This window comes from Oryzias latipes, chromosome 10, assembly GCF_002234675.1.
Source record: "Oryzias latipes chromosome 10, ASM223467v1".
In the NCBI taxonomy this organism is placed as follows: Eukaryota; Metazoa; Chordata; class Actinopteri; order Beloniformes; family Adrianichthyidae; genus Oryzias; species Oryzias latipes.
Genome location: NC_019868.2, coordinates 31212059 through 31217649, shown reverse-complemented (window position 1 = coordinate 31217649; position 5591 = coordinate 31212059). Strand labels below are relative to the sequence as shown.

At 43.3% G+C, this 5591-nt stretch overlaps 2 long non-coding RNA genes across 2 annotated transcripts; both read left to right on the top strand.

The window, feature by feature from the left end:
• The first annotated feature begins 974 nt into the window (after positions 1–974).
• On the top strand, positions 975–1387 carry LOC111948050. The gene is made up of 2 exons (XR_002874044.1): positions 975–1098; positions 1257–1387. It is a non-coding gene; the product is annotated as an uncharacterized LOC111948050 (long non-coding RNA).
• Positions 1388–3803: 2416 nt separating this feature from the next.
• LOC111948049 lies at positions 3804–4216 on the top strand. The gene is made up of 2 exons (XR_002874043.1): positions 3804–3927; positions 4086–4216. It is a non-coding gene; the product is annotated as an uncharacterized LOC111948049 (long non-coding RNA).
• The last annotated feature ends 1375 nt before the right edge of the window (positions 4217–5591 follow it).

Below are 5591 nucleotides of genomic sequence, written 5' to 3'. Positions count from 1 at the left end.
TTTTTTAAATAATTACTCTGTATTTTTAAGTATTTATTAAACATTTTTTTAACTATTATTACTATTATTATCATTCCTTTTTTTTTTTTTTTTTTAAATTTACTGTTTTTTCCTTCCCTTTCTTAGTCCCCTACCAACCCACTTTGTTCAGTGAAGACTGTAGCCCAATGGTAAAGGCATTTGTCTCCCATACAGGTGACCAGGGTTCAAATCCGGGCTCGGCTCATTTCAATTTTGAGTTTTTATTATTATTTTCTCTTTCAACTCCTCATTATTTATTTATTCTTTCAGTACAGCAGGCCAGTGCAACTAAAGTACAAACGTACCATTCCAAACCCCAACCCTAACCCAACCCTAACCCAGCCAGTGCCGCTGTACTGTATTTTATTTCCATTTTTTTTTTTTTCCCTTTTTTTTCCCCTTTTGCTCTTTGTAATTCGGACACCCACCTGGTTCCGATTTCAACCAGCTGCAGGTCATTAGCTAATTATTTGAAACTCTATATAAGAGACCTAATAACACAGAGTCAGCAACCCCTGAGGAAGCAACAAACGTTGCGAAACGTCGGGTTCAAAAAATGCTCCGAAATGTAAGACCTTTTTAACCTTTTTTTAATAAAGATTTTAATGTTTTAGTCCCCTTTTGGGACCCTTTTTTTAAACCTCTTTTGCAGTTTCTTTTGAAACTGTTTTAGCATTCTTTTAGTATTTTTTTTAATTAAGTGGGTTACTTACGTGGTGGGGTGCCCTGCCTGTAAAGCTCTGTCATTTTTCTAAACATCTTTGGACAACAACCTTGTTTAAAACCCTCCTTTAACTGCTGAGGAAAAAGCTCTCTAGACAGAGAGGCATCCATACCACAAGGACTTTCTTACCACCAACCAACCACTGCTCCAGTGACTGACCGCATAAAGACGCTGCCATTCAGATCAACTCCTCGCCAGGAACTGGGTTCAAACCCTAGAGCAGCAGCAGAAACGGAGGCTACTGAGCATTTTGTCCGTCAACACCCACATGCTTGCACCTCAGGACTATGCCACTCTGGGACTCACACCAACTCCCACTTGGCACCTTGATGACAATCAACAGCTGCAGTCAGGTAAGCGCACCCTCACCATGGCCCACCCCCATGGACTTACATTTCGGAGCAGAGCTGACTCTGTAATTGCTTTTAACTCTGCACACTACACACAGGTCCCTCTTGTTTGTTTATTCTTGTTTGCCCAAATGCCTCACCCCATTCTTTTATTTCCCCAGTTGGATCCCCTGGGGTCTCTGGATGTGCGTTGCGGCCCCCCTCAGAGCATAACCATGCTAGTGGAGGACATAAGCATGATGAACGGGCATGCAGAGGTCGAACATGACCAGCAAAATACCCTTTCTGAGTCCTCTTCTTCCAATAGGGGGCCATCTCCGCAGCCATCCGGGACCCTTGGCTTCCTCCTCTCCTCCTTCACCCCCTTAGCATTCCTAAACAGGTAACCAACCCCTCCCCCATTTTTTTTCCTTTTTTTTTTTTTTTTTTTTTTTTTCCCATCCCTCCCTCAACTAGCATCCCTAAGCCGGGAACTAGTTTCCCCCTTTTTTTCTCCCTGAAATGTCCCCCCCCCCCTTGGCATCCCTACTAAGGGAGTTGAGGACCCCACCCCACCTTCCAACAGCTACCTTATCCAAGGAGCCCCAGAAACCCTACCGCCCCCTTCACTTGTTTTTCTTTTTCTTTTCTTTTCTCTCTTATTTATTTATTTATTTATTTATTTTTTCCTTGATCACACTCAAAGCCCTGTGAAAACTACCCTGCCAGGTAGCATTCCAACCAATAAGCCTAACCAGGTTACAACCGAGCTTCTTCCCCTTCATCCCCATCCCTTGTTAGCACCCCTAGCCAGGGGTCTAACGACCTAGACCTAACCGTCCCCCCCACTTCCATTGCCCCCCTCAACTAGCATCCCTAAACAGGGAACTAGTCTCCCCCTTTCTTTCCCTGTTACCTCCATTCCTTAGCAACCCTAATCAGGGAGTTAAGGAACCCCACCCCCACCCTCCGACAGCTACCTTATTCAAGGAGCCCCAGAAACCCACTTGCCCCCCTTTTACTTGTTTATTTATTTTATTTTTTACTTTTACTTTTAGTTTATCTTTCATTTTTTATTTTTTCCCCTGACCACACTTAGCCCTCTGTGAAGCCTTCCCTACCAGCTGGACTTCCACCACTTAGCCTAACCGGGGAACAACAAAATATCGTCCCCCACATCCCCATTCCCTTGTTAACATCCCTAACCAGGGGTCTAACGACCTAAACCCAACCCCCCCCCCCTTCTATTTTCCCCGCCCCCCTTAACTAGCATCCCTAAACCGGGAACTAGTTCCCCCCTTCTTTCCCTGAAACCCCACCCCCCCCGCCCCTTTAGCATCCCCATTAAGGAGCTAAAGACCCCCACCCTCCAACAGCTACCTCATACAAGGAGCCGAGAAAAGTAATTGCCCCCCCCTTAATTTTGTTTATTTATATTTTCATTTGTCCTCAAGCCCTTCCCCTTCCTTATTTTTATTTTATTAACTTATTCATTCTATCAATTGTAATTTCATTGTAGGATCTGTAGGTTTTCTTGGGAACAGCAACACTCGACTAACCCATTTTAATGTTATACTTGTGGTTTTATTCTGTCTATTTTTATATGTATTGTTTTTAGCACTTATTTTAAGCACTTATTTTTAGCACTTATTTTTAGCACTTATCTTAACCAACTAACACTTTTGCATGGTTTTTATTTCAGCATGTTTTTAGCACTTTTAAAGATTGCTGTTCCCAATCGGCCTACAGTATTTTACATTAAACTAGATTTTTTAAATAATTACTCTGTATTTTTAAGTATTTATTAAACATTTTTTTAACTATTATTACTATTATTATCATTCCTTTTTTTTTTTTTTTTTTTTAAATTTACTGTTTTTTTCCTTCCCTTTCTTAGTCCCCTACCAACCCACGTGGTTCAGTGAAGACTGTAGCCCAATGGTAAAGGCATTTGTCTCCCATACAGGTGACCAGGGTTCAAATCCGGGCTCGGCTCATTTCAATTTTGAGTTTTTATTATTATTTTCTCTTTCAACTCCTCATTATTTATTTATTCTTTCAGTACAGCAGGCCAGTGCAACTAAAGTACAAACGTACCATTTCAAACCCCAACCCTAACCCAACCCTAACCCAGCCAGTGCCGCTGTACTGTATTTTATTTCCAGTTTTTTCCCCCTTTTGCTCTTTGTAATTCGGACACCCACCTGGTTCCGATTTCAACCAGCTGCAGGTCATTAGCTAATTATTTGAAACTCTATATAAGAGACCTAATAACACAGAGTCAGCAACCCCTGAGGAAGCAACAAACGTTGCGAAACGTCGGGTTCAAAAAATGCTCCGAAATGTAAGACCTTTTTAACCTTTTTTTAATAAAGATTTTAATGTTTTAGTCCCCTTTTGGGACCCTTTTTTTAAACCTCTTTTGCAGTTTCTTTTGAAACTGTTTTAGCATTCTTTTAGTATTTTTTTTAATTAAGTGGGTTACTTACGTGGTGGGGTGCCCTGCCTGTAAAGCTCTGTCATTTTTCTAAACATCTTTGGACAACAACCTTGTTTAAAACCCTCCTTTAACTGCTGAGGAAAAAGCTCTCTAGACAGAGAGGCATCCATACCACAAGGACTTTCTTACCACCAACCAACCACTGCTCCAGTGACTGACCGCATAAAGACGCTGCCATTCAGATCAACTCCTCGCCAGGAACTGGGTTCAAACCCTAGAGCAGCAGCAGAAACGGAGGCTACTGAGCATTTTGTCCGTCAACACCCACATGCTTGCACCTCAGGACTATGCCACTCTGGGACTCACACCAACTCCCACTTGGCACCTTGATGACAATCAACAGCTGCAGTCAGGTAAGCGCACCCTCACCATGGCCCACCCCCATGGACTTACATTTCGGAGCAGAGCTGACTCTGTAATTGCTTTTAACTCTGCACACTACACACAGGTCCCTCTTGTTTGTTTATTCTTGTTTGCCCAAATGCCTCACCCCATTCTTTTATTTCCCCAGTTGGATCCCCTGGGGTCTCTGGATGTGCGTTGCGGCCCCCCTCAGAGCATAACCATGCTAGTGGAGGACATAAGCATGATGAACGGGCATGCAGAGGTCGAACATGACCAGCAAAATACCCTTTCTGAGTCCTCTTCTTCCAATAGGGGGCCATCTCCGCAGCCATCCGGGACCCTTGGCTTCCTCCTCTCCTCCTTCACCCCCTTAGCATTCCTAAACAGGTAACCAACCCCTCCCCCATTTTTTTTTTTTTTTTTTTTTTTTTTTTTTTTTTTTTTTCCCATCCCTCCCTCAACTAGCATCCCTAAGCCGGGAACTAGTTTCCCCCTTTTTTCTCCCTGAAATGTCCCCCCCCCCCCCTTGGCATCCCTACTAAGGGAGTTGAGGACCCCACCCCACCTTCCAACAGCTACCTTATCCAAGGAGCCCCAGAAACCCTACCGCCCCCTTCACTTGTTTTTCTTTTTCTTTTCTTTTCTCTCTTATTTATTTATTTATTTATTTTTTTTTTTCCTTGATCACACTCAAAGCCCTGTGAAAACTACCCTGCCAGGTAGCATTCCAACCAATAAGCCTAACCAGGTTACAACCGAGCTTCTTCCCCTTCATCCCCATCCCTTGTTAGCACCCCTAGCCAGGGGTCTAACGACCTAGACCTAACCGTCCCCCCCACTTCCATTGCCCCCCCTCAACTAGCATCCCTAAACAGGGAACTAGTCTCCCCCTTTCTTTCCCTGTTACCTCCATTCCTTAGCAACCCTAATCAGGGAGTTAAGGAACCCCACCCCCACCCTCCGACAGCTACCTTATTCAAGGAGCCCCAGAAACCCACTTGCCCCCCTTTTACTTGTTTATTTATTTTATTTTTTACTTTTACTTTTAGTTTATCTTTCATTTTTTATTTTTTCCCCTGACCACACTTAGCCCTCTGTGAAGCCTTCCCTACCAGCTGGACTTCCACCACTTAGCCTAACCGGGGAACAACAAAATATCGTCCCCCACATCCCCATTCCCTTGTTAACATCCCTAACCAGGGGTCTAACGACCTAAACCCAACCCCCCCCCCTTCTATTTTCCCCGCCCCCCTTAACTAGCATCCCTAAACCGGGAACTAGTTCCCCCTTCTTTCCCTGAAACCCCACCCCCCCGCCCCCTTTAGCATCCCCATTAAGGAGCTAAAGACCCCCACCCTCCAACAGCTACCTCATACAAGGAGCCCGAGAAAAGTAATTGCCCCCCCCTTAATTTTTGTTTATTTATATTTTCATTTGTCCTCAAGCCCTTCCCCTTCCTTATTTTTATTTTATTAACTTATTCATTCTATCAATTGTAATTTCATTGTAGGATCTGTAGGTTTTCTTGGGAACAGCAACACTCGACTAACCCATTTTAATGTTATACTTGTGGTTTTATTCTGTCTATTTTTATATGTATTGTTTTTTAGCACTTATTTTAAGCACTTATTTTTAGCACTTATTTTTAGCACTTATCTTAACCAACTAACAC